The sequence below is a fragment of the Bactrocera oleae genome, chromosome 3 (genome assembly GCF_042242935.1).
Source record: "Bactrocera oleae isolate idBacOlea1 chromosome 3, idBacOlea1, whole genome shotgun sequence".
In the NCBI taxonomy this organism is placed as follows: Eukaryota; Metazoa; Arthropoda; class Insecta; order Diptera; family Tephritidae; genus Bactrocera; species Bactrocera oleae.
The window spans coordinates 16,367,250-16,390,433 of record NC_091537.1 but is presented as its reverse complement, the minus strand read 5'-3'; positions in this window follow the sequence as shown (position 1 = coordinate 16,390,433).

The window sequence follows — 23,184 nt, the reverse complement described above, 5'->3', positions numbered from 1 at the left end:
ATTGGCTTTAGACGCCATGCAATATTTATAAATACAGATATATATATTTGTATATGTATACAGCCGAGTATATTAAAGAGAGACCGAGTGGATGAGGGCAAACCCGCATACTAAGCGGCAGCAAAGTCAAATTGAAATTATTGAGCCGTGTTCAACTCAACACACACAGCTAGAGAGCAATGATGCTGTGGCGCTGTGTGGCTGTTGGTCTCAGCGGAAACGGAAACGAAGGCAACAAAGCTAGGTTTTTAAATGACGCCACTCCAGCTGTTTCGCATAAATTTATATATGTGGGTGTGTATGTGTCGTTATATATGTACATTGCTTGTCTTGTGGCAAAGAGTTTCCCGCTGCTTTAGCACTTATCAAACTCAACTCTCTGGCACTCACACAGAGAGGAATTGCATAAATTACATTGATGAAGTGCTGCTATTATTCAGCCAATATTTTTCCCTCCATTATTGTGGTTGTTGTACTTAGTAAGCCATCCATATGTTTTGCATTGATTCAGTCGAAATTCCTGCAAATATCACAAGGGCAACCACAACCCGAAGCCACACAATGCAAGTTATACAAATCCATAACAATTTTACAAGTCATTTATTTTGGAGAGTTTCACCAGCGAGTGTAGTGTAGTGCAGAAGGAAAGCAGTGCAGCTCAAATGAAATAACGTTGAGATTTGATTGCGTTCAATGATTTTCATGTTAAGCTTTTTTTTCAATTTTTTGCAATACAAACTCTTTTTACTGAACCAATTAAGAAAAAGAGTTGTAAGAGCCATTTAGTTGGCAATAAATGCTTCAGTAATTTCGAAAGCGATGTAAGTGATGTATTTTCTTATAATTAGTTTTACTTTAATCCAGATACTATGTTTTCCGAGGCTTTCCATGGTTTCTGACCTAAAGCCGTATAACAGCCGATCCACTCTAAATTGAGAAGGAGCTCGGCAGAAGGGGGCAGAGACGACCTCGCTCTTTTGCTGGTTTATCTGAAACCTTCACTGTTAAGCTTGGGATTCTTCTCGGGTCAGATGAAATCTCCGGCTTACCCTTTCCTGCTGCTTGGAGCTTCGAGCTGGTCTCTAGCAACTCTCCTATATCCTTCTCCAGCTCTCGCTCTCTCGTGTTCTCATTGTATACGCCTCACGCCATCTTTCCGAGCCTTTCGTACAAAATTTCCTTAGCCGACTTGTTTAATTGGAGGTTGTAGCCTTGGCTGCCATCTGGAATTCAGCATTCAGAACCATACAATCTTTCATCGGAGTTTTGCCTTTAAAGGGACCGCATTGCATCTTCCAGTTTTACCATACGAGGTATGTGCACCTACGCTTTCGAAATGATCGGAATTCAGCTACGGTCCACTATCTCCAGAATAGCCACTTCAAACAGCCCTTAAAGCTGCACAACCACTTCCCTTATCCCTAGCAGCGAGAATCCTTTTAATTTACGATTTTGACCTCATTTCAGCCAGTCCTCACCATCGAAAGCTGACATCACCGTTTCCGGGTCTCCCTCCATTCATGCGAAAAGTGCATCCAACAGCTTTAGCTCCACCGCTATTCAATGCTACTGAGTAATCTGTCCCAGGCGATTTGTCCGGTTAATGTACGCCTTGGCATAACCAAGTATCTCTTGGCTATCTCGCTGAAAGTTGCTGCCGCCCTGGACAGTGAGAGTTACTTCCAATCGAGCCTGACAAATGGCCTTATGGCGTCGTCTTTTCTCTTCGGTCATTCAGCCGGATCCACTATTTTACTTTAAACGTACAGTCGCTTTTTGGCCGCAATCGGTTTGCGAATCTCGGATCCGTGGACGCGAATTGCTAGAATGCTCCAAAACTCTTTGAGGAATATTTTATGCCGCTACAACAACAAAGACAATTTTTTTCGCACTCTCTTCCACACTAAATTAAAATTCAACCACTTAGGAAGTTTTTCGGTTATAAACTATAAATTTAAATCGGGGAATATGAATATAGAAATGAACAGTTAACATTTCTTCAAGTTTCTAAATGATCTCATGTGCTTATCTGTATATATAACGCGAATATTTGTACAACAGCGATTTCCCTTCTTAGGACCTATGAGCCAAGCTGGTTTCCAAGCAAAAAGCATATCGATCTTTAAGAAAAGTATATATACTACTTCTTCAAGTGAAATATTTTAATAAATATTTCTTTCACACGTCCATATTTGTCTCAATAAGCCATATCAATGAGCAAAAACACTTAATGTTTGAAGAGTTTAAAGCACAAACTTCGAAGTATCCATGCAATACAGTAAAACAAATAGCTACACGCTAAGTATAAAAATAAGGCCAAGCCACCACAAGCAGCTGAGTAAATGCACCTCTTATACACAATACGCAGACCGCCCCTCCCCCTCTTCTGCCGGTAAACAAATATTTAAAGAGTCAGTATTTAACAGCTTAATGCAGCAGTCTATGTGGGATGCGAAGCTTTCGAAGGGTGTTAAGTGTATTTAGCGCTACAAAATACAAGATTTTACTGCTTTCCCACAAAAACAACAACTGACCATTTGTTAAAAATCGGCTGTGGAAGGAGGAAATTCAACATATATAAAAATGGGGCTCTTCAACTCAATTCAACTGTACATAACTGTTTATCTTACTTAAGTAGCGGCAATTAAATGGCTAAGGAGAAAAGGTTTTCGCTTGGCAATATGCTCAACGCCACGCTACATGCATATGTACGTATGTACAAATATATCTAATAATATATATGTATATGTATATAAAAATTTACAAATTTTCTTTTCAAGTCTTTTTCATGCTACTTTTCTTGCATTGACTTGTATGTATGTACGAGTATTTAGAGCAGAAGCAGCTGCTTGGACCTGAATAAGTGTGGATGAGGGTGTACGAGATTAAATATAAAAGGCGTGTCGATGCTCTCGAGTACGCATCGTTGCTTATGAATAAATTAAAACGTCAGCTTTCATGGGAAAAATACTAAAGTGAGTTATATTAACTAAATGAGGGAAAATTTGTAAGGTTGCGCTAAGTTCGAATAAAACCGAAATTTCTATCAATACCTTATTGGAGAATAATTACCAAAAAAATTATTGATTGTTACGCAGGATCTGTACCAGGCGAAACAACTATTCATAAGTGGTTTCCGTACAGTCCTTACGAGTGTCAGAGACTATGAACTCAGTGGACGTCTAAGTAAGGCAATCACATAAAAGAGGCAAGCATTAAAGATTTTAAAGAAAACTGTTGAATACATCGTTCATGAATATTTGAGGCTTTCTAAAATGTGTGCCCTCGAGCTCATAATCTAACGATTCACGGTGTCACAAATAAACGGTAGTAGAATTATATGAATTCAGCCGCCAATCGCTTTCGCGTTCACCTTATACTCAAGATTATTTCGCTGACCTCAAGAAACGCGTACTAGAAACAAAATCATTCCGTTTACAGAGTTTCCGCTCCAATTTGTGTGGTGTTTCTTCACTTCACTTAAGGTTTTCCGTTAGTTCAGGACGACCTTGTGATTGTAATATTTAAAAATTAAGAAGGTATATACATAAGAATATTCCAATGCTATGAGTTTGGTGGGATTGGCAGAGAAATATCTTTTATAAGCTGCTATGTAAGCTATATCCTATAAACTGTTAATTCGGACCTGTACTGTCAACAAGCTGTCCCTCTGAAGAAAGAAGTCGCACAAAAGTCGACAGCATAGGTCAGTAGGAGAGTGATTGTGTTCCATCAGAACAACACCAGTCCGCACACATCGATAGTAACTCGGCAGAAGTACAAGTTAGCTTAGTTAGTAGATTCTCAGGCGTCCACCACATGTTTACATATTCCTGTTTAAGGCGAATGATTTTGCTGGAAGAAAATTTGCCTCCAGAGAAGTTTCTGAAAATCGACTGTCCCAGTTTTTTACCAATAGGGACTTTTGAATTTGAGATTAACATTATGAAATTTCCTTTAAAGTGGCAACAAGTAATCGAACAAAACGGTGCACAATTAAACTAAATGAGATAATTCCAATTATGCGAAATAAAATCTAAAATTTAGTACCAAAATAATGGAATCTTCAAGGAATAGTAGACGCCAGCCAGTAGAACCAGCGTGGCTCGTCTTTACAAGAATTCAACCAAATGATGAAGAAGATGATAAATCGGAACCGGGTAACTTAAGTGGTAAGCTATCAGGCATGTTTCAAATGAGCATGTCGGGATTGGTCGTGGAATTAGCATAATATATGTAGTTTAATTTTTGCAGAAGTATGTATATTTCATTACTGTTATTTTATGCAAAAAAATAACCTTGCCCAACATGTTTTGCTCGGGTATAATTTTCCGATAAAACAAGTAACCAAAGAAAATTTGAAAAAAATACTTCAAACGCTTTTGAAAAACTGCTGCAATTTCACTCAAATTAACGCGCGAAGTTTTCGCTTTAAATTCTTTGAGCGCAGCAATTTGACTTGCGGGTGATGGGTCACTGGAGAGCAGACGCTTATAAAATAGCCCAAATGAGTGTAGTCTCCTTAATGTGCCGTTTAAATGTCAAAAAAGCACGCGCGTTTAATTATTACGAGCGCCACGCGCACAAACCGACAAACAACCGGTCGAATGCTTGACTACCCGGAGTTGTAATGTAATTAAATTAATTAAGTTGAGTGAGTAGCTTTAAAACGTTGCTTTCCTCTTTTTGTTTGCTTCTTTTAGCTTAGCGTTTAGCTCTTCACATTTTACTCACGCTTCTTGCTAGTTTTTTTACTTACTTTTGTGCCCGATTTTTTTTCGTTTTTTTATTTTCTTGGGATTTTAAAACCGTTGAAACTTGTTTGAAGTATCTTGAAACAAATTCGTAAATTACTCCCAAAATTAGGCATAATTAAGTACCCGGATCAGGAAGAACAAGTTAATATTCGAAATAAAAACGGGCTTAAATGAAGCTATAAGCAAGTGATTTCGTTGGGTGTATATAAATGTATAAAATTTAGTTGAAGTGTGCAAACAGTTTAACGACAGAAATCAGAACAAGAAAGTCGCACGAAGTTGGCTGCTTTAATAGACTTTACCTGCTTTACCCATACTTAAACTCCATTAATATCGATTCAAGTAGTTCTTAGTTCTTAATAGATCTTGTACCAAGCTCAAAGTATCTCTTCAAACAACCACAAAACACGTGCTCTTTTATTCCCAACATGATCTTCAAACTACTTCTGTCATAATTTGACCGAAAAATTTATTACGGATCCAGAGTAGGAACAGTGAGGCTTAAAACTAAGGAGGAAATGAGAGCTGCTCATAGAGAGTGAGTCCCGGTGTGATGCAGTGAGAGCAAGTGAGATATTGTGAAAACCAGTGGAACCCATAGTGTAGCGTTGAGCCAGCACCAATTCGAATCAGAAGGAGCCAATAAGAGCCGGCATTAACAAGTAAGAACAAATAGAGAGAGAGCCAGTAAGAATAATCGCTGAGGGAATATGGGACCGATGTGCCTTAGGAAGAACTTTAGGAGCCAGTACCTACCAGAAGGAGTCAATAAGAGCAGCTATCAGCAAGTAAGAGCCAATAAAGAGAGAGCCAGTAAAAGCGTAGAGAGTAAGTGAGTATACAAAAGTGCCACTGAGAAGCAAAGACACCGGTCAGAGCCAGTAAGAGTTCGTGGGAGTCAAATAGAGGCAATGAGAGCTATTAAAAGCTGAGAGGATCCATAGAGAACTGGTCAGAATCGACGAAAATGATGATGATGAAAATGAGGATAATCAATCATTCCATTATAATTTATAATGTACATATATAATGTTCAGAAATGCAGAAAACGACATTGTAAAACATATCACAGTAGCCGTTGCGAATTCCTTGTATTTACGCAGATATCCCATATAAAAGGCAGGTTAAATTTGTCGACTCACAGACATAAATTTAGAAATTTAGTCGTTATAGTATTAGAAATTCACTTCCTTTAGAATTTCATAGTTCCACCGCTCTCTCGGTCGCGCTTTGACGCAACCAGTGTCTGCGCTTTAATTTCATCAACACCGCCTCTGGCAGGATTTATGGGACATAATCAAAATCGACCAAACATCATGCTGCAATCACGGCAGATTTAATGCAACAGTGCGTCTGTGATTTGACACTCAAACAACAGCAACAACAAAAACAGTGCAATTCAGTAGCAACTTAATAGCGAACACGAAAATTTTCAAATAAACAACAACAGCACACATTTCAACATTGAACATTTGCGTGAGTGCATGCGCTTGGGGATTTGTGTCATTGAATGGAAGCAAAATAAATCTGCGTACGCGAGAACACACGAATGGCAAGTACAAGTGCAAGTGTGGAATAGAATGTTTGACGTGAAGCCATTAGATGTGCAAATATGCACATACCCACATACATAAGCCTTAACTATATAAAAGCTGTCGTATGCATATATAATATACAGCAACAAACATTTTAGCGAATTTATTTCCCATTTAGAGCTAGTGATATGGTTGTTGTCGCCGTCTGCTGTCCCTAATGAAAGTGAAGACTTCATGTTTGCGAAACAGCATTATCTAAAATCGCATATACGCCACGCATAAGGCATCAATTTAAATATCCTTCGCCAGAGGTTATAATGCAAAATCAAGAGTATGGCAAACTACAGAGGGGAGTAAGATGAAAAATATCGCTTGTGGTATATTGAGTATGTATGTGCGTATTGTAGAATATATACCGTTCACCTAAAAACAAGTATAACCAGATAAGTGTCTATAAAATGCGTGTGCCCAGTTAATGCTTTAAACCCCATTTGGAAGTTAAAAATTTTAGGTGCATCTGTAACATTGTGGTTTACACAATTCCAATATAAATTGTATAAATTGTTGTTGTAATAACATATATAAATAAAATTGATCAAGTACTTTTGGGGATTGCCGCCCAGTTAACTGCGCTTGAATTTGTACATAGATCCGACTATTGTGTGATCAAAATACTGCGTTTTTTTGATCGAAGCTAGAATTATTGATTTGATTTTAACCGCGTTTTCAAACACGCTCTCATTTTCACCAGCCAATTCTAATTTCAAAGGTCACAATTACGCCAAGTTCATTTTTCTTTCAAGTTTCTTCTACTAGCTCTAGACGGTGGTGCTAAAAACTTCTCCCTCATCGGAATTGATCTCTTCTCCACCGCTATCAGATACTGCTTTGAAAAGTTTTACAGCTTTATACATTCACAATAGAGAAACTAGTTTGGTTAGTAGTCTTATATTATAAAATCCAGTTTTAGAAAGTTCGGGTCATTATTGCTGCCAGTAGATCATTTTTAATTATGATTGCGCTGGGTTCTTTTATTAAATGCGTACGAAAAAATATTAGAACTATTGCAAGAATAAGATAAATATTTTTACTGTCCTTCATGTGTTTTAGCCGACGATTTACATTATTCTTTCGTACCAAAAAAAAAAGATATTATTAAAGCACCACTATAGCTTTCAAACAATTACCTGTGACTATAAGCCATATACCATAATACTGCTCAGAAAGTTACGAATCAATAAAAAAATAAGGCACACAGATAGACAGACAGATATCTGAAAATAAATTTATCTGTTCATCCTGATCCTTTTAAATAATAAACGTATTCTATTAGTGCTGAAAATGCGAATATGGTTTATGGTCCTGATGCTGGAACTGCCAATTACGCGCAAATTTTCGTTTTGGTTTCGTTGATTTCGTACCAGCAATTTCGACGCACCACACTCTGGAAGACTAATTGTTGAAAATATCGATAAAATAAAGGAAATTGTTGAGCTCCAAAAACTTTTAGAAACCATTTAAATAAAGGTGGATATAAAAAGAAACTCGATATACGGGTGACACACGAATTAACGCAAAAAAACCTCATGGATCGAATTACGATCAGTGAAACGCTGCTGAACTGCAACAAAACCGATCTATTTCTGAAGCAGAGGGATACAGGTGATGACAAGTGGGTCACTTACGATAGCAGCAAGCGAGCACGGTCGTGGTCGAACCGCGATTAGCCGTCGCAAACGGTGACTAAACCAAGATTGGAAAGGTATAACTATGAGCTGCTGCCCTATGCCTAAACTCTTAATTCGGACTTGTACCTCCAACAACAATTGATTCGCCTGAAGGCAACAAGCGCCCAGAAGCAACCAGCAATGGCCAATAGGAAGGAATTGTGTTCCATCAAGACAAGGTAAGCCACACACATCGATAGCGACGTGCCAAAAGCCCCTTTCTCCATTTTGGTGAGATATATTTAATATTCTGCAACAACTTGCTGCTGGCCTTAACTTTTTACGCAAATTTACACCACTGACTAAACTTTTTTAAGCTTTCTGTAAAGCTCCTTTAAAGAATTGAATTTAGGCAGCTTGACATGCTCGACATTCAATGTTAATACGCAATTTAATGATTTCATTACATTTTCCGCATGTATAAGTGAAGCTATCAGCAACAAAAACAAGCTACAACAACTTCACAGAAATACACGAAAAAAAGCTTAAGTGACAACGCTTTGTAAATCCCGCACAAATCCCATTCTATCAGCACTCAAGTGGTGGCCCAGCGAAAGAAAAAGGAAAAATCGAAAACGCACGAAATAAAACGTCGCATATGTAAGTGCCAAAGATAAAGGATCATTATCTGTGCGATTAGGCAGCAGCAACAACAACAATAACAACAGGTGTTAACGCATATCACGAAGCAGCAGCTGCTCTACTCACCCGCCGCTCTTACACAGGCACAAACACTCTTGTATAGTTATGCTAATGTCGGCTGTGCTTGCTGTTGTTGTTGCTGTGCACCCCCACCATCACTTCCAATCACGCCCACGCGCTCACTCCCAGTTCTTTCTGCTCTTTTTACCAACGCTGTGAAAGCGTGAACGTGCGCGTCGAAATTCACAGCTCAATGAAGCACCAGCAATGAAGCGTTGCGTCGAAATCTGAAATCCATTTCGGTGGGGTGTGGGCATAGAAACGCCATTGTTGTTATACAATATGAACGATTCACTTTTGCCTTCAACGCTTGCGTTAATGCGTGGGGGGGTCCTCTGGTTTTTTTTTTGTTTCTGGATGCACATGATGACAAGACAATCAATATTATGCAAAGCAGCTGAGCATTGGAACAACGACCGAACAGATATGCTTTAATCAGCAATGCTTTAACTACAACCTCTTGTAAGTTTATTCTATCATCGGTTGAAAAAATTGTCGACTTTAGGCATGTTCGATCCAATTTTTTGACTACGGATGAAAAAGAACACAGTGGGAAACCTCATTTCCCACAAATTTTAATAATGCAACTTCTCTAAAATCCCGAGATTAGATTTTAGAACTCTTTTTTTGTTCACGAACCAGAAACCACCTTACCTTACCTTAGCAGAACCATACCGATCCAGTTATCTACTAAATTCGACAACAATTGACTGATGACCTAATTATATTCACATTAGAAATACGGACAGGGTCAGATTCTGAAATATTCATAATAATAATTCTAACATAAAGAATATATCCAATATTTTAGTAATTTCTATTAGGTATAAGTCCTATTTATTTAAACTGGAATTGATTCGAGTTTTCATAGTGTAAATTTATTTTATGTAACATCTAGATCTCTCAGCACTTTCGCCATTGGAAGACTACTGCCTTTCCAATATATACCAGTTAAGTGGTGATAATATTTGTAATGTGAGTTCCTACAGGGTATATTAAAGTCTATATATTGTATGATATATTTGCAATTCATGATTTTCAGCTAGTTCGCTATTTTTCTTGGTTGCTTTAGACATTTTTCACTCTCCAAGACATCAACCAGTCCTTCGATTAACGGTGATAAATCCGCACTGCTACGATAAACGCGAAGAGTGAAATGACAATTTGCTGATAGCGAAATTAATCGATTTGGTATGGAAAAAAGCGCTCTGATTATTAGTGAATAATTATTATCGACAATTTAGAGCTTTTGCGAAAAATCTTGTCAAGAACACGGAGAGCCTTAAAATTCATAATTGAATTATTAGGTGGAAATTGGGGTTCTAGAAAATACCGTCATCCATTCTAGAAAATACATCCCAATAAAGAATAACATAACATAAACCTCAACATAATAAAAATCTACAGAACGCACAATCAAGCATCCTAAATTAATTTGAAATAATATAAAGTTAAAAACCTGCTGCAACGAAATTAATTCCAACCAAGAAAGCTATCGGAATCATTGCGGGTAGAAGTTAATCTTCGGAAAACTTATTCATCAACTCATTTGACGAGATATCTTCACGAAATGTGTCATGGGTCAATAATGTAATATCCGAAGAAATTGTTCGATCGAATCGCTAGAGCATATAGCTGCTATACAAACTAAACCTTCGGAATCAAGTTATTGTAGCAGAACCTGCTGTCTTTGTTAAGAACATTCTAACTGCAATGCAAACGAAGTTAACATTTTTTCTTATTTTAGATGAAATGCACTATGTACATAAGTTTAAGCATCACAGAGAATGCTGGACCTCCAGTGCCACACAATGTACAATTGTACAATAGTATTCGATTTGGCTCTAACTTAGCTCTTTTCTATTTGTTTTTTATGTAATCCTAATCATAATAGTTTAATATTCATAGGCCAACAGTAAGTAGCTATGTATACATATACCATGTTCAGTGAATTTTCCAAATTTTAAAATCAATTCCCAGGCAATTGCCACAAATCACGTTTATATAACCCAATGGCGCTGCCCAAACGATTTAATGCTTTGCCGCACTCACGTGCACTTAACGCAACACAATGAAATCATTGCAGCAGAGCCAACTTAGTCGTGCCTTATTTCGAATACAATATGGCTCCCAGTGCTACTTTAAACCATGGCTGCAGTTCTCAAAACTACAATTTATATGCTGCCTCAATTTCTTTTTCGCCACCGAGGCAATTCTTATTTTGTTTTACTCCTTCTTTTATACCTATACATATATAGCCGCTTAAGTGCCACCATATTTTTGTCGTTCGTATTGCAAAGCGTATGCCAAGTCTCCTGCTGCTCTTTAATAATGGGTCTACGTTCTCCACAGCATCGTGGCTGCACTTACCGAAAGGCTGCCGAAAATTGAGAATTTATTGCAAAGTGTTCGAATTTATTGCGAAATTAAATGCGGCTGCTGTTTCATATCCAGTTATATAATATTATACATACTTGTATGTCCTTCCCATATACAATATATTAGGTATGTAAAGCACAAAACGAAGTAGCAACCATAAAAAATGAATATGGTAACTACTTTATAATCGTTTGCTCGACAATTATTTTAGTTACTTCCTATTTGTTTTTTTTTTTGTTCACGACAGGGTACTATGAATGATAAACGCAATTTTCGTTAAATAAATGGTCTTAGAGTAAATGGCTTCACCTCGATTATTGAAGACGCAGACCGATCGATTCAAAAACAAATTTTTTTAAAACTGTCTGGAGATACTTTCTCCATCGAAATTCATTCACATGTCAAACCTTTGATAACAATCGGGGATGACATAACAATATTTGGTCTTGAAGCTTGACCGAATTTCGTCTATTATCGCAATGTTATTACTTTACTGAATTATAACTATCTTTCTTTAAATCGAAGGATGTTGAACTCCAATACCTAATACAATCATCCCTCATTACTGAGAAGGGCTGCTATTAAAACCAATTAATCTTTATGGAACATTTCATTTTCTTTATTATAAGCTTAGCTTTTACTTTCCCTTCTAGTACAAAATGACTTTCCAAGATGCTAAAGCTTCGACTACTTAGATTTTTTGTATATTAAAAAGATAAAGTTATTCGGTTTCCAGGCTGATCCCAGAAGCAGATGTCTAGTTCTTTGTGTTACCAAAAAGGATGATTAGTCTTCTACTTATCGGCAATGTCTGTAAAGTTGGCTAGTTTCGATTCCAGCCAATACGAGCGGATGTCTGAAAGTATACCTTAGTCTAGCGAAAGCTGGTCTGCCGTGGTGAAGCTAACCTGTACTTCTATATTGTTTGTATACAAAAAACTTTGACTATTCACACCAGTCAAAATTTTTGACTCGACGCTTGTAGTAAAAGACACACCTCCTTACATGTTTAGTGAAACTCGTTAGATTAGCAGACATATACAATATATAATATAAATATACTGACCTACATAAATAGCTAGGAGCCCTAAAGACATTATAAATAGATGTCGGTAGATATCACAATACATAATTGAAATTTTGAACTGATTACTTCTCCAACTGTTAAGTAAAGTCTTTTATAAAGCCAGACGAAAAAATAACTCCTCTAATTAGATATCAATTATCGGCAAAAACGCTCTGAACCTATCATAAATCTGTTTAGGTTTTTTACTTCTATTGCAGCTATTTCACTTGATGTTTTTGCCTTAAACTGGCAAAAGCGGTATATTAGAGAAGTTAATGTTGAGATGATTCCATTTCATCTTCTTGAAAACAGCCTTACAGTTTCCTGCAATACACCTGTGGCTGGGTGCCAGTCTAAACATGAAATAACCCAATGCTAGAGATAAAGAGACAGGACAATTTTTCAACAGTCTTGAGCGCACAGTCAGCGAACTCAAGGCCAATATCGCTGCCCTACTATCAGATCCACTCCACTCAGTAGAAGGCAACGCTCTACTACTACCTTCACAGCAGCCACCTCCGCTTGGAAAATGCTGCAGTGGTCAGAAAGCCTAATTGTATGTATATAGATATTCTCTCTACATATATTTAAGTTTTCCTAATGCATATGAGATAATTTCTTTGTTTACTGTCTTTACATACCTGTTTTGAAATGTTGCAGAGTTGCATGTTCTTAAATTAATCTCCTTTAAAACTACCAAATGATTAAAATATATAATTGGACAAATCTCTATTCGCAATCTCTAAGCGAGCCACTTGCAAACGAAAAGTTTCCAATAATTCTGTCTTTAATTAAGGAATTTAATTATAAAAGCACTTTAATTGCAAATTTGACTTTCTTATCACATTCTATACCCAATAGAGTAGCAAAAATCAAAGTATGTATTATCACAGTTCAATTACCATTCACCACCTATTGCCGCCCGCTTCGCCCGAGGTCTTCGAATTTAATAACACAAATTAACATTCAAATCACTCACAAATGCCTTTTAATCCCTTTTATATAAAATTAATTGCTGATTACCAAGCAATTCAATTAAAATTTCCTCCCTCTCTCTCTCTATCTCTATCACTCCTTCTGCACACACACTCGCACAAATACGCAGCCAAATCGTTTGACCTCATTAGAGTTTATTACTTAGATGTAGACTTTCCTTTCCCCTATATACCCCTCATCAGCCATTCGTGCTTCTTAGCCTCTCTAATAAACATAAAACCCAACAAAGCAGCTGCTACTAGCCACAAGGCTCGCATAGTTAGCGCTCCCACTCATAAATAAATACTGACCGCCCACAATTTGTACACCTGGTCAACTGCCCCATTGGCCGAGTGGCGAACAATGTATTGCCCTCCACATCATACTTCTAATTTAATACTGCTCCTTTTCATTTATCGACTGCGACGCGCTGCAATTTTCCAATTTCTGACTTCATTAGCATAAAATTTTCGAATTATAACGGCGAAAAAAAAGAATTTTTGATATCGAATTAATCAGCGTAAAACGTAAAATTCGTCCGTCGACGGTAAGGCAAGTGTATCTTTACCGTAATTGAAAAATCGTAAAATCTCTCAAAGGACACACTGACCTAGCAGCAACAAATATATAGGCTCCATATTGTTGCTGTACAAACAGCATCCATCGAAACTCTGACGAATTTATGCACAAAAGGTAAATAATGTGGAAAAAGGTTGATGGAGTACACGTATTGAAGTGTAGTCCCGGAGTGAACCACTGCTCTGGTACTGTGTAGCAAAGTACCTAAATGTGGCACTACAAGTTTTCCATCATTTTTTTTCGGATCACAACAACAACAAATGCGATTGCGTGGCGACAACATCAACGATAATAATCGTAAACTAACCAAACTCATGAAACCAAGGAAGCATGCAACCATAAAACCCATAGACCCTTGCGTCCAATCAACGTAGCAGCTGTTGCTGCAGCAGAAGTAACGGTTTAGGTAGCGTAGTAGCTATAATAAGTAAAATGTAAATAACACGAAATTCACTGTTCATAACGGTTCATCATCTTTCACGTTTTGTGCCAATCCCTCGCTGCAGCCACCGCCCGCGCATCCTATCGAAGCTCATTCTTTCTGCTACTGACACAAATTTCATTTAACTTTCGTCTCATTAAATTTTCTGTTTGCTTTGCAAAGTCATAAATCCTCGCTGTGCTGCTCTGTTGCTGCTTCTTAGCTTCATTCTCGTTGTTGCTCGTTGCTTGGTTTGCCGTTAGTGGGGCAGATCCTCTTGTTGGGCAACACTGTAAATGTAATAAATTTAAAATTCTGCTGCTCATTTCTTCAAATGATTTTGTTGTTGTCGATTGTACTTCATTGTGCAAAGGTAGTGATGTATTTATAGAAAGTGGTGTTGTTGCAAGAGCTTTTTTTTTACACCCAAGGACCATTTGTTGGAAAAGTATTATAGGCTTGTTCAGCGTAGTTTACCTTAGCTTAAGTTACCAAGGGACCACCAGAGAGCCAGACACTTAGCCTTAAAAGTATAAAGTGCTTTGAATCACGTTTAGGGTAGGTTAGTGATGACTATACCCAGAAGGGCGTGCTTCTAAGGTGACTTAGTTAAGAAATACGAACCAGGAAACTTAATTCTCAGCTTCGGAAAAGCTCGACCGTTCATGGAGTGTTGTTACGATGATTATTCCACTGCATCGTTCTTCCAGCATCTTCAAATTAACGCGGAAACTAAATTCCGCCTATCGACCCCGTCGCCAACGATATTTTGCAACTGCAGAGTAAGTTGTTTTGGCCAAGCCTTCGCTCAAATCTTTCAACAACTATATGTTCAGGAGTAAACAAACGGAGCCTTAGCTTCTTCAAATTGTTGTCTACTAGAGAAGCTGGCATCAAGTGTACCTCGTCTAAAGTCTTGTCAGCAGGAGACGAACACATCAGATTGTCTTGGTACTCATGACTCAAATATCAACGATGACTTTCTAAATACACAGAAGTAAATAACTCTTGACTCGCCAATAAATTTAAAGCTTTGGCTATTAAAGTGTTTTTGATTGCGATATTCTTGTCGTCAATAACTTGGTATAAATGCCATAAACTTTGCACCACAACCGCTCAAGAGGTGCCATACTTAGATATAGAGGGTTCGATTAGCTGTAGCAAGAAATAGAGAGTTCTCGGAGGAAAAACTATAACAAAACTTCATATGTTGGCGTTTGAAAGCCCAAAAAGGTATTATTCTTCAGGCCCTAAACTGCAATGGCAAATATTATATATAGAGACCTATAAGATGAAACCGCCGCCACAATACGGACGTTATAGTGAGGTCTAGAAGCTCTGGGTGATCAAGAGCTTAATAGAGATTTTTTTTTTTAGATTAATTCCAAACAAACACATAATCTTAATAAAGCGGAATTCAAAGCCAGCAGGTGCAGACTCTCAAACTAATTTGGACTGCATTGTCAACTGACTCAAGGATTTTCTGGCCTTATGGAAGCACGGTACAATCAATTTAAATTGTAAAACAAGGTACTCCGCTCGAAGTTTACGCTTCCTTACTTCATTCCTCTTATTAAAGTTGTTATTTACTTATTCTACATATGTAGAACAAAGCAACAGTTTATTTGTAAATAATTCCAAAACCCACAAATTTAGCATTTTCTTCCACTACTTTTTACTCATTTCATTTCTTCAGCACTTCAACTCGTCTTCGCTTTCGTGCAAAGCCCTCACCCCTACGTCGACATTTTATTAAAGCTTATACATGTTTTACTTTTATATTTGTATTCCCGCGCTGGTTGTTGGGTACGAGTCAATCGGTTGCTTTGTTTCTTTACCACCCGGCAATGGAAATAAAAGAAAAGAAAAACAACAAGATATACACCATCATCATTTTCTTCGGCTCGATGAGCGTGAAATTTGAATTGGAAAATATATGCGGGTTAATATACCGTTGTACAAGAGTACTGTAGTCAGACTTAATATGTCTATGGGAGTAGATAGTCGGTATAGTGGCATACTACGATACTAAAATTGAAAATTAAATGCAAATGCAAGACAATTAAAACAGCAATTAGCTAAGCGTGCAGTCAAAGAGCGTTAAAACTGCATGAGCTAAGCAAATTATTCTAATTCTTTATTTAAAAATGAAATATTCCCAGTGACTAAAGCATGTATGTTGAATATGTTTCCACATAGAGGATTGTTAATGTTATAAATGGGATTATCCGAGCTCTTTTTATATGACATATAGAGCTTTGGCGAGCTTTTATCATCATAAAGATGTTCCAATCCCTTGTATTCAACCACTTAGACTTAGGCATATGTTGAATGACTGATACAAACTACAAAGTACGTATACATATAGGTATGTAGCATTTGGTAAATACTTCGTTAAAAGATAAAAAATACATTTAGCATTAAAATTTTTGTATTCTCGCAAATATTTTCTCTAATGCAATTCTATTAACTCGCTAATCATCTCATACCTTCGCTGCCTTCCACAAAATATCCGCCGCATTGTTTGTATGATTTATGTCATTAAACTTTAGTTATTTGCCACAGTTCGTTGCCACTCGTTCATAGCTTGAGCAAACACTTTCACTGTTTGCCTTAGCTTACATCCATTTCACAGAAAATGTGCCACATTCCTTGCTCTTTCTTCAAGTGTGAAATGATAAACATGAGGGCTGTTAGATAAGTTCTCAATATTTTTTACATTTCACTGCTACTAACAATAATAATTTGTTTGTAGACTAGAATAAACTATTTATTTTAATACGTCTTTGATACCAGAAATCGGCGAGGAACTTCGTGTAAGGAAATCTTATATGAGGTTTCGTTATGTGGTTATAGTGCATGTGATAATATTTGGACTTAAACAAAAATTTTTAGTTGGTATTTCACAATTTCTCTAGATCGTCATTTCTCTATGGCGTCAGACATCCAGTTTATTCTGATTTGATACCGGACAACTCTTCTACATAGAATCAATAAAAAACTGGGGTTTCCTCATACCCGGAACCCAAAGAATGGTATTACGGGACTCCCCAAAAACGAAATGATATTCTTCCACACAAGATTGCAAAGTTTATCTCGCCGCTATTGTAGCAGTTCTCACTGGACACTCTCCAATGGGCACTCATGCGGTACGGCACTCTCAAGGCGCTTTGTCGATATGTAGCGGTCTTTTGATCCAGCTTCATAGGAGCCTTTTCTAAGCTGTCCAAGTGAGATCCTTTTTAGGATCGACCTTCTGATCTAACCTAACACAAGATTCAGAATTTCTATGAAAAGCCGTGATAATAATACGCCACCGACGCGTACTGGACCTTGGCTCGAACCAACCAATATCAGAACAGGATTTTCGAAAAATAGCTTCACCCCAATAAAGCAATGGGGAGTCTCTAAGGTTTCTTCATTTCTTGAACAGTATCAAGGCGTTCACCAAAAAATTCCATACCGCAGTTTTTTAGATGAAAATCGTAATCAATGCATTAAGACCTATGTCTAACAGACTCGTGTATTAAATTCCGAATCCCTAAAGTAAGGATGAGATTTCTAAAGAATTAAATCATATCGGTTTCATGAAGATTTTCTTACCAGACTCCAGTGCAGGAAGATTCATCGTAGCTGGAAGAGCATATTCAAATAAAAGCTGGAAGAGCATTTTCAAGAAAAGACAGATAATGCTACTACTTACAAGTATTACATTATCCAGCATATTCTTCCAATTTAGCACTCTGGTATAAATGGTAGGTAAATCCGGTTGTTATAAAATCCTGAAAAGCTTTAGAAAACATATAGTATGAAATAGATAAATTTGGAAAAGATTGGGATATCGTTCTCATTAGGGTCGAGTCGACAGAAATGGCGCGTATCAAATTTTGTATCCATCCTAAGGGTGTTAATGCTGCAGGGCAAAAAATTATAGGCATGTTTTCTGCTACTTATCGAACAATAATGTAAATATCGTACTGCCCTCGTATAAGAATATATATTCACTACATACATACATATATATAATATATTTACAAATTAAACAAGTGTAACACCAAAAATTTACATCATTACGAACACAAGCGCAAACAAAGTGTAGCCACAAAAATCAACATCATCATTAGACTAGAGGTTATGTACATAAGTATGAAGAATATCTGAAAGCTGTACATGACCAAGAACAGCTTCTTCATTATAAGCATCATCGACATTTTTATCATTACTCTTGCTATGTTCCTCTTCATTATCATCATTATTCCTATTATTACCACCAAGCAAGCAACCAACAAGTCGTTCCATCACCACCGTCTCACCTCCGAACAATGTAACTACAACAAGCTTTGTTCCACTTCACGCCAACGCTGCAGTCTTCTGTCTGCTGGGGTCTGCCGAAACGGCAGTAAATTCATAGAATAAATTTGCGAATCTAATAAAATGTAAATCAACATATTTTGCAGCAAGTGTATGGTATACTAGTGGCGGTGGAAAGGAAGACTAAACAAGCGGAGAGGCTGTTGAAAGCCAATGCGTTTGGCAGCGTGACTAGCAATAACTTTGCTCCGCTTTAAGTACGAGCGTTCACGTAGGGTTTGCTGTGTCATAAAATTTAACTTCATTTGAATTTTCAAATAAACTCCAGCTACCGCTCTTTGCCCTCATCCTACTTCTACTTTGGTTGCAGTGTGTCTTACACTTTTGTTTGGTTTGTCCGCCTAAATGTATGCTAATCGAAATGAGACCGTCCAGTTGGCCACTCGCACTTTCACTTGTTGTTTCCATTATTAGCTTTTGTTGTTTCGTTTATTTTTCCGGTCAGTCAGACTTTATAAGGACCACGATAGACAGACGAATGTGTTTCAATGATAATGAAGCGATGTTCTGCTTTAAGATTTTTTTTGTATGTTTGTATTTTAGACACGCAAATTATTTTTAATTATTGTTACATAATTTTATGCGCACGTAAATTAAACATAATCTTTGTGAGTGAAAAAGAAAAATTAAAACAAAAAGAAATATTAAAATAAGTTTTTTTTATAGAGGTTTTTGAAGAACCGCCCACAATTTTAGCTTATTCAAACCCAAGTAGTTCCGATTCATCACTGTGTTTAAGCCACTTGGTATTATTAGTTTATCTATAATAGATTTGTATATATAGATAGCCAGGTCTGGTAGGCTTGCCTATGCAATTGTTGTCGTTTTTTATTCACAGCTTCGGAAAGGACTTTTTTTTGTTGAGAATCACTACAAGTATAATAGCTATGACCCAGTGGTGGGCCGCATAAATACATATATATACATATACTTTTCCTTGACTCGTTGAAAAGATATTTAGTCTATTTCTTATTTGAGTCTAATGTGCAAGGTTATCTTACAATCAGGTACGGAGGTCTATTGGTCAGCTCGTCACCATGCATTTGAATTTGTCTCCTCATTTTCACCAGTTTTCAACGGTAGAAACTATTGCAGTCATTTGTATGAAGTTTGATCACTACTATGTGTGCTTTTAGATAAAGATTTTTTCCGTGCTTTGGAGTTACCATTTTTACTGATGATCTCGGTAAATAAAAAGATCTGTGGTTGGCCTATGACTATGTGACCGATAAACTATTTTAGGACTCTTGTATTTGGTTGATATTTGAGATTCGTTCTATTAAAACTTTTTCAAGGTCATTTATATTGGCAGGGTCCTGAGACTGACTTCATTTTAAAAACAACTTGGTTAATGACAGACATACGTCCATTATTCAATCCTTAATTTTCTTAGCTGCCTGTGAGCTCCACTCACATCGTTCCCCATTTAGTGCGAAATAAGTTGCAGCGAAGTAAGCCGATCATTAATACAGATGTTTCTGCTAACCTAAAAGTCAGCCAATACTCCACAATCGCCGCTAGGTTTTTTTTATTGATAAATTCAAGATAACTGGTTTGGTAAACAATCAACATTCACAATTCAGCCCAACACTGGATCAATCACAGATATCACAGCGTACTGGAATTTTGAGAAAGAGTTAATTCATCATGGTACAGAAGAACCCAATTTTCGGCATCATGAAGCATTTTCTATTCAGACCTCAGACTTCATTCGCCAATTCAGTTAGCAAATAAAATGGATAGGCATATGACTACAATAGCCCAAACAAGCTCGATCAGCTGGTCATGGACATCGGTTAGAAGGGTGGCGGATAAGGCAATTTCATATGAAGGCAATTTTCAGTATATATATTTTTTTTAAATGAAGACTTGAATGACTGGTGGAGCAATCAAAATTGATGACTTTCTTCCACCTAACTTGAACGATGTTGTAGTTTCTTTTCATTTCATTGCAACTTCTCAAGTGTCTTATTGAAACCAAACTTGAGATTTTCCATATTCCTCTAGATTTTCTCTTCATGCTTCCACTCAACCTTACCATATCAAGCAAATAAGTACATATTAACCTCTTTTATATTATATAACAACAACAGCAAAAACAAAAAATCTCCACAAGGAAATAAAATGTTTATTCTCCTCAAAATATTTGGAAAAAATAATAAAGAAATTCGGAAAACTTGAAAATAATGTGGCAAGCGTGGCAATTCGACAAATGAAATAACAACAGCGCGCAGAAAATTCGAAAATTTGCTGTACAAATTGAAAAGTTGCAATGAAAACAATGTTTCACCGCTTCCACATGCCTTCAGTCTTCGAGTGGCATCAAATAAGTTTTCAAGTAGTGGGACTCCTCATTCTGCATGCCACTCGTTTTTTTCAAATTTCATTTTAGCTGTTATTTTCGCTGGCGTGTCACTTGCGAATTTCTGCACTTCGTGGCATGCTCGACTTTTTTGTTTGCATTTTTCTTTCGATTTCTTTGTACATATTGCGCTTCCGTCTGCATTGCATTGTTGGCATTGCTGTGACTTTCGCGTTTCCGCATTTCCTCAAAATGTTGCCAGAGTGATTTTTTCCATTTTTCATTGCTTTTTTTGTGTTCTTTTTGGAATACTCATTGCTATTTTTGCGGTTTTTGTAGCGTAAATATTAAACAATTTCACTGCACAGTGGAAAATATTACACAGGAAATTAAAAAATTTGAGAGAAATAATTATTTGGTAAAAAACTACGATTACTCTAAGCTTTTCTTGGAAAGCAAGAGGGATAACAATGTTTACATTAAAATTCGAGTGGTCTAATTTTCAATAGCCTGACTTGCAAGACAAGAAGGCTTAAATTGATGACGAAGATTGGCGTGGTCTTATTTTTCATAGCCCTTGTACAGAGAACCATCAGAACTTGCTCGAAGGTCTAAATTATTTCCAGAAGTTTTGCCTGAGATTGCGCTTTATTGAATGAAACTATGATTTTAAAAAATCGCACTGAAAAGAGCGCTTAGAATAAAAATCTTATGATCTGGAAGAAAATGTCTGCAAGCGATCCCGAAGTTTATATACACGTCGGTGAGTCGAACATATGATAAACCCCTGATATTTATTTAAAAAATATTTAGAACCGCCTCCGAACTTCCGATAGTTTGACAAGCTTTTTGGTTTTGGAAATAAAAAATGAAAAACCACTAGTCCAAAGCAATTATGTAATATTTTTGGACTTTTAGCCTATGCAGACGATATAGCTATACTAGTGACGGGCAAGTCGAGCTATTTGACACAATTAGTAGCATGATGAATACCGCTCTAAAAGTCATACACCAATGGGTTATATCGGCTAACATAGAGGTAAATGCCGGTAGACCGAATATAGTACTATTTACAAGGAGGTACCAGATCCAGTCATGGAAATCCCCGAGGTCAACGGGGAAGAGTTAACTGCTAAAGATCATGTCAAGTACCAGCGAGATTGGAGGTGAATTTTCTACAAGAACCTTCGAACATAGCTCGATGAAATAGACCACATAGCCTCACGGTGGCAGCGAAGATTTAAAATCACGCTAAAAGAGGGGGGATAGCGCAGGGGCACGCTACCCGCCAGCGTATCTCTCAACATTTGCACGGACCTATCAAAAATGACTGATGGAGTGGGCGACGGCATCTATTGGCGAACTTTCTCTTCTTTCTATGAGGACTGCAGTCTGACCAACTCCAGTACTGATAGTCGGATCTCTCATTTAACCGATTTTATACACATTTAACTACAACGATCCCTGAAAATCCCAAAGCACAACAAGTGTACCTACCATATGCCGCCAGGAGATAACTTTGTTTCTAGGGGTTTTTTTCCGTAGACTGGTCAGTAACCTTTCGAAATTTTCTTTTGCTAAACCCTGGTACAAACAATCATAGGACCTGTAGAAGTCGATCAGTCAGTATATTACTTAAAGTTTCGAAGGGGAAGTTAAATTTCTCAGGTATAGTACCGAAGATGCCTTCCTTTTGTAACCATTTTATTAGACATAAGCTATTCTAAGATTGTGAGGTTGTTTTTGTTGAGCGGGAAATAATATAGGAAAAGGTAGAGTTGACAACACTTGGCCGAATATAAGTCCGGATCTGATCTAGGTTTCGACCAAACGAAAGGAAAGGTCTAGTAGCACGACATGATCCCAAACAAGATATCATAGTTGTACCTGATTTGATCTGATGTCTATATAACCGTACGTTCATAAAATACTCTCTCGTGTTGCCTCGTTTCCTCACTGAAATATAAGATTTTTAAAAAAGTAACTGATAAAGCTCAAATTAAGCACACGAAAGCTTTAAGCTTCAATTTCTTTGCGTGTAAACGCTTTTGCATGCAGAAATCGTAAATAAAACTATTCGCGAAACCGCAGTTTAGACCGCGTACGAAGCGACAGCATTGTGCAGTCCTTGACATTCGCCGCCAGTCATAAATCACGAATTCCACTCTGAGCCATTTAACTTTTCAAGTTAGTTGCACTAAACAAAACAACCAATAGAGTTTACAGTTTTTTGCATAAAAGCATGCAACAACAACAATAACAGTTGCAATAACAACAAAAGCACATGTGAGTAAGCTAAGCCGCTAAAGTTTCAACTAAAACAGGAAACTAACTAAATGCAAAACAAGTTGAGACAGCAAACACACCAAA